General features: G+C 36.0%; 1 long non-coding RNA gene across 1 annotated transcript; it reads right to left on the bottom strand.

Annotated features, from left to right (window-relative positions):
* Positions 1–5,143: 5,143 nt before the first annotated feature.
* Positions 5,144–7,426, bottom strand: LOC129347708 (uncharacterized). Its single transcript, XR_008599938.1, has 2 exons — positions 6,597–7,426; positions 5,144–5,471 (listed from the first exon to the last, which is right to left on the bottom strand). It is a non-coding gene; the product is annotated as an uncharacterized LOC129347708 (long non-coding RNA).
* Positions 7,427–7,446: the final 20 nt, after the last annotated feature.

Below are 7,446 nucleotides of genomic sequence, written 5' to 3'. Positions count from 1 at the left end.
TGTCTTTAATGTGTTTCTTGGTGTGTTTTAGGGCTTTGTACTGGATAGTTGTCTTGGTAAAGGTGGTTCTTTAGCCACAGTTATTAGTAGCAGTTGCAGTGATTAGTGGGTTTGGTGCAGCTGAGTTGTGTCTTTATCTTGGCTGTAGTGAGTCTTTAGAGGTTTTTGGTCAGACACATTCTGTATTCTTGTTTGAGAACCAACGTTGGTTGTCCAGAAGGTAAGAGTTCCTGTCCTGATTCTCTGTTCTCAGAGGTTCTCTGGTAGGCTGCAGGAGACTTTAGCGTTTGGGTTGTGCTAGTTTGGTTTTTGTATGGTTTCATTTGGACGACTATCTTGAGGCCCCTCCATGTGGTTTAGTGAGGTTTTCTGCAACAGTTCTACAAAGCAACCTGCAGCAGAAGAGACTTTGAGAGTTTTTAGGAAGTTCTGGAGACCAGACTTTAGAGCAGCAGAAACATTTGTCAGCAGTTTGAGCAGGAGAAGGTGAGCTTCAGAGTAGAAATGAGACGGAAACCTTCTTGACCCGTGTGGTGAGGTCCTGTACAAAGAGTTTGAGCAGGTTGTGAAGAGTCTGTAGTTCTTTGGTCTGAAAGATCAAGAATTGACTCATTAAAGGAGAAAACAGGAGATATTGTTGGTTCTTATGTCACTCTGCAGTTTCCAGTTTCCTTGGACCGAATATCAAGTTTATATTTTAAATGATTTGCCATGTGAGCCCAAGAAGACCCCTCCATCCCCTGGACGTGTTTTATTACGATGTTAAATTTATTTATTATTATTTTTTTAATATTTTTGAGTTTTAATCATAGTTTTAGCGTAGTTTTTTTCTCTTTCCTTGTTTAGTTTTGACATCTGTGTGAAAGGTGCTAAACAAATAAAGCTGAATTGATGAACTGAATAATTGACTAACTCATGATTGTGACAACAGATGTATTTTCATTGTGATTTAAGAGTTTGTTTCATTTCTAAGGTTGGGGTTAAAATCTTGACAGAAAAAAGATTAAAGAAATAAACTACATAATAAAACAATTAAATCAAAGGGGAAAAAATGTAATACAAGAAAACTTTTAAAAAGTTTTATTATTAAAAAGTAATTTTTAAATGTTTAATTATTGAAAATATTTTATCTGTAATTTTTAATATTTGTATTTTAAAAATTTTGTTTAATTTCATGATTACATGTATCTTGTTTAATTATCTAATTCACTATTTTGTCTGTTTAATAGAGTTAAACATTAAATACAATTAAATTATATTAAACAGACAAAATATTGAATTAAATAATTAAACAGAAGATACAAAACATGTAATTATGAAATTAAACAAAATTTTTTAAACAAAAATATGAAACATTAAAGATGAAATATTTTAGATAATTAAACATTTAAAAAATACAATTAAACAAGAAGAATATTAAACTTTTTTTAAAAATACAAAACATTAGATTATTAAACCTTTAAAAAGACAAAACATTGAATTAAAAATTAAATGTTTAATTAGAAAATTAAATCGTAAAGACAATAAAGCTTCAAATAGGAATTAAACAGAAAATACAATGAAGCATTTAAAAAGAAAATTAAACATTAAAAGGTGGTAAAACATTTAAAAAGAAAAACCTTAAAGATTTAATCGAAAAATTAAACACGGGGAAAGAAACGGAAATTTTTCAAACAAGCCGATAAAACATTTGAAAAAACAACAATTAAACATTAAAAAGACAAAATATTTGAAAATCAAATCAGACATTAGAAAAGAATAAAATGTGAGAAAAGAGCAAAACTAAACATTTAAGAAGAATCAAACTAAAGACAAAACATTTGAAAAGACACCAGTTAAACTTTAGAAGATCAAATTAAACAGAAGAAACAATAAAATGATCAAAAGAGCAAAAACAGAGGTCTTAGAGTGTTTTCTAGTCTGAAATGAAAATATCAAGTTGTTTCTTCTAACATTTCCTCTTTCTATGTTCTTGGTTTGATTGTGAACAGATTTACTAAGAACTCATTTCAGAAAACTGCTTTCCAGATAAAGTCTACTAGTAGTTGAAGGCATTGATCAAACTAATGTTACCTTCTGATCTCCACAAACTTTACTGTTCAGTGAAGAGCATCAAAGTTTGTTGAGGATTTCTAAAAAACCCACAGGTGAAGGTCTGAGAAGAACTCAGATGGATGGTCTAAATGTGAAATCAAGACTCATGGTCACAAGTTTTAAGGGTTCTGTTAACCAGAAAGTTCAAACTAACAGAGAAGTACTGAGAAACTTTTAAAATTTCAGTCCTCAGACTGTCTAAAGGTTCAAACTAACAGAGAACTACTCAAGAACTTTTAGGATTTCAGTCCTCAGACTGTGGAAAGGTTCAAACTAACAGAGAACTACTCAGGAACTTAGAAGATATCAGTCCTTGGACTGTCTGAAGGTTCAATCTAACAGAGAACTACTGTGGGACTTAGAAAATTTCAGCCCTCAGACTGTGTGAAAGCTCAGGTCCTGAGGACTCGGGAGGTCTGGAGGCTTGGAAAGTCTTGGAACTGAGGGTTCAACCCTCCAGCACAAAGGCTGAAGTCCAGCCTCCTGAGAAAAACAGTCGAGTCGAGACTCAAGTTAAAAAAAAAACTCGAAAATGGAAAAAAATAGATGATAAAAGCGCAAAAAAAAGAAGATTTAGTATCTGAGCCAGTAGCTCAGGGGATAAGAAGACGGACTACCAAGTGGAAGGTCGCAGGTTCAAGACCCACCACTGGCACTTTTCTTTGTTTGTCTTTGTCAGGATTTTGATAAAATTTAAGAACTGTCTGGTCTTGAACCAGCGACCTGCAGCTCTACAGGCAAATCCTTAACTCACTGAGCTACAGATCAGATGAAAAGAAATGATTTCGTCGTCCCTTTGGCATCGTAGTTTCTGAAGTGACCACGTGGGCAGAGCCAAGGCGGAGTCTGGGTGGAGTCAGGGCGGAGAGTAGGCGGGGAGGTGGGTGGCAGCCTCCCCCCTCTACTCCCCCACCTCCCCCCACCACCCACCACACCTTCCCCCGCCCCACGAGTTCTTCGAGTTTCCACGAGTTCTTCGAGTCTCCACGGGTTTTCCCGAGTTTCTGGAGTTTCCACGAGGTCAGAGGCAGAACAAGTTGTCATGAAGAGATGTTGAAGTCGGCCAGGATGGAGTGACTTTTTACAGCGACTAGAAGGACGACAACTAGAAGAGCAGGTCTTTAACCACCATCCATAAAATCCATGGAGTCGGCTCCAGAGAAATGAAGAAGGTCAACTTTTATCAACCTCCATCCAGATGTTCAACTTGATATCTTTACTTTGAGATTTTTAGCACCACAAACCTTTAGTATCACACTTTATTGTCATTTATTAGGACTTTCATGGAATCCACCAGCAGATTTAGTTTTTGTTGACAAACTTTATTCTTGTCATCGTGGGACTGCAGTATTTAAAACTGTTCCTTCTATTTGACCTCATGTTTATTAGTTCTAGTGGAGAAAGTTATTTTAGTTGTCGATTAGTCTCTTAAAAACCAAATAATAAATTGGATTAGTCAAGAGGTTAAAATTTATTACTTTGTTCATATTTTAAATATGACAAAAAATATAAAAATAAAGTGTCTTGAGACAATTTGACCTGTATTTGGCGCTATATAAATAAAATTGAATTCAAATTGTATGTATCTTGTAATGTTGGAGTAATTCAGCCATATATGTTGGAAAACACATTTTCTTTGTCCATTAAACTGTTGATTGTTTTCTCCAGTAATTCATTTCTTGTTTTGGTTTATAAAATGTCAAACCCAAATATATTCAGTTTACTGTCATAAAAACCAAAAAGATTTACATTCATGATGCAGGAATCAGGCAGTTTTTCACTTTTTATCTTAGTTTAGTCAGAAAGATACTTGATAATGTGTGAATTGTTGCAGCTTGTGAGCCGTAGAAGGTTTTAATCTTTGGGGCCGAGTGTCAAAAAACATTTAGAAACCAACATCAACAAAACACTCAAAGATTTGAACATCATTTGCATGACAATGTCAAATTAAAGGACATTTATTTCCAACGTAAATGTGTGATATTCATCCTCTGGCGCTTTCTCTTCGCATCGTCTTCCACCTGGACTGGTTTGGTCGGGAGCATGTGCAACAAACATTTGAAAAACTGCACTTTAACATCAATGAATGACACTGAAGTTTAATCTCTACATAAATGAGACTGAATCTGGATGTGCTGCTCTTTCATTAACTCCTCAGTTTAGGGAAAGTTCAAACAAAAGAGGACAGTTCAGATAAGACTTGAGAATGAGCTTATTTTGAACAAACATCTCAGACTTTCTGAGCTTCAGCACCTCTAGCAAGATATTTTAACAACAAGCAACTCAAGAGATCCAGAAGTTGGAGAGAGTTAGCTTTAGCTGAGCCAAAGAACATGTGGCACGCTAACCTAGCAAACATTTCAGACTTTTCTCTGTGAATTCTGAGAAATAATTTCCTATTTAATGACAGCTACACATCTTAACTCAGTCTCATTAAAACAGACTCTAATTCAGTGTCATCCATCCATATTAAAGTGCAGTTACCCAAAATGTTTGCTGCATGAGCTCCAACAAAACCTGTCCAGGTAGAAGGCCACTTTGACAAACAGGAAGTGGAAGATTCCAAGCAGATTTATAGAAAGGGGAACCGGACTGTACTAAGTGTCGTCGAGTATAGAGGGGTGTTTTGTGGGTTTTTAAGGCTGATAATGATTATTAGTGAGACATTTGGAGTAGATATTCATTTGCAGTAAATGAAAGTATTTAAAATCTTGAGTTAAACTTAGAAGAACACAAACTAACAGAAAACTTTGTTGATACGTTTTTGTTTTGTTTACAGATGTTAAGTTAAAGGAGTTTTATTCGTTACGTATAACCAATCAAATCACTCCAGAAGACAGAGCGACCACAGGTAGATAAAGGTTCAGAGCCAAAGTAGCACCATTTTTAAATGTATTTATTACCGTAAATCAGTAAAAAAATAAAATACTGATAATCAGTAAATCAGTCAGCCCACAATTACTACAATTCTACAATGTATGTCTCTTTCCTTTGACTTATTATTTGTACAATATGCGATGTATATGATGGTGTTTTTTCATAGCAAAGGCTATACTATGATGTTTTCTAAGAGACATACGATGCTACTCTGTTTGTTCTGGCTCTGGACCACTGCACTCCTCCTCTGTTGTTTTCTGGATTGTACTCAGCTGCATGCCTTCGTCCACCCGGCCTCCGTTGACTCGTCCCGCCTGCCGTCTCTGGAGCTGAAGCTGGATTGGAACAGACCAAAGTACAGTCCAATCACGATGCCAGCTGCCTCTCAAAAGGCTCCTTCATCTGGTGGAACTTCTTCTGAAGGGAAGCTGAGCTGGCCCGGCAGAACTTTGGAGATGTGTTCCAGTGGTTGGTGGATGTGTGGGGAGATAGAGAGGGACCTTTGAATTGTTCAGAAAGGAAAACAGGGAACCCATTGGTAGTTTTAGTTTAGGGTGCTACTGCGGTGTGTTTTTGGGCTTGAAGAGGTGAACAGGAAGAGTTTTTTTTTCGTATTGATTATCTTTTACTTTGTTACTGGTTGGAATGCCCATCAATGTCAACATGAAGTTCACTTTTAGTTCTGTTTATTTTTATTTTACTAACACCCATTTGCTTTTAACCCCCTCACATGTTGTGTTGTTGTAAACTTCCTCTTTCAAATAAATACTCGTCTAACCCTCTGGAAACCAGTGTTTGGACTGTTTTGGTGTTGCTCCTCACCTACTTCAGACAGCCAGGACAAAACGTTTTGTGGACCAAAGGCAATACTATGACGTTTTTAGAGCGACATACTATACTATGACGTTTTTAGAGCGACATGCTATACTATGACGTTTTTAGAGCGACATGCTATACTATGATGTTTTTTGGGTGACATGCTAAACTATGACGTTTTTTGGACCAAAGGCTATACTATGATGTTTTTTGGACGACATGCTCTACTATGACATTTTTAGAGCGACATGCTATACTATGACGTTTGTTGGGCAACACTCTATACTATAGGCTAAATTGACATATTACTATGACGTTTTTTTGTTTTCATTTTTTTTGTTTTTTAGCAACATATTATAAGAATTTGAACAGTTTTAAAAATTACTATACTTTTACTTGTGCAATGAAATATTATTCTATGGCATTTTTTAGACGACATATACTGATACTCATATACTCTGATGTTTTCTTGAAAAACATACTATTTTGACAATATACTGCACTATGACATTTTTTGAACCACATATCATACATGACAATTTTAGGCAACATCCTATCATTTTGCACTTTTTGAACCACATAATAATCAGTTGGGTTTTTTTGCCAACATGCTATACTATGAACTACAGGCCATACTATGTTATTCTTGAAAAGTATACTATTCTTTGAAATTTTCTGAACTATATCCTATACTATGGCGTTATACACAGAGTGCTTTGGTTACATGTTGATTTATAATCTAGATTTTTTCTGTTTTGTTTTTTGACGGGATTACCACAGACCTGACCGTGAACACCGTTGACACCCACCTGAGGGAGACGCTGCCTAAGATCTCAAGGCTGCTTGGTCGTGGTCTTTCTGGTCCTGCTCCAGAACGCCTTCATCAACAATGTCTTCTTTTGAAGAGGCCCTCAGATACTGCAATCTCTGACCTTAAGGAGGAACTGCTAATTTCACTCTGTAACGAGACGGTGGTTATTTTAAAGACCCAGCTCCTGGCGGCTTTGAGTGAAAGTTTAACACCCATCAAAACGGAACTACAGACAGTTAAATCTGAGCTGTCGGTCAGTATTTCAAACATCAAGTTCGGCCCGGCTGTCCTAAAGCACACTGTGGGTGAAACGGAAACTTCACTCTCCACATCACGGCAACATCGTCACACTCCAAAGCAAAGCACCTGTCTGCTGAACTTTTAAAAGTGGACTATAAATGTGAAGAATGTGAGCAGCAGCAGACTGTGAGGAGCGGAACAGATGTGATCAGAAAGAAGTCATTTTCTTTCTTCTTTTCTTTCTGGTTGACTTGATGCTGTCAGATGCAGATGTTGGAGCTGATTCTGATCTTTCAGGATAAAAAAGCTGCTTTTCCTTCACAGACTTTTCAGGAAATTATTCTCTCAGGTTTTCTCTGCTATTTATATTTTTATTATCTGTGATTATTTCATTATTTCTTTATTGTAAAAATAAAGTTTGAGGCATAAAGACTCATTTAGTTATTTTAATCCTGAAATCTTTGACATAGCAGAACTAAACTTCAATTTTCCTTCTTGTACTTCTGATACTAGAACTAAACGTATCTTCAACACGGATCATCTGCTTTTAATGAATCAGGAGCAACATCACAACAACAAATAAGACAATTTTCAACAAATTAATGAAA

This window comes from Amphiprion ocellaris, chromosome 1, assembly GCF_022539595.1.
Source record: "Amphiprion ocellaris isolate individual 3 ecotype Okinawa chromosome 1, ASM2253959v1, whole genome shotgun sequence".
In the NCBI taxonomy this organism is placed as follows: Eukaryota; Metazoa; Chordata; class Actinopteri; family Pomacentridae; genus Amphiprion; species Amphiprion ocellaris.
The sequence above is the reverse complement of the archived record's forward strand: the minus strand, read 5'-3'. Positions and strand labels throughout refer to the sequence as shown.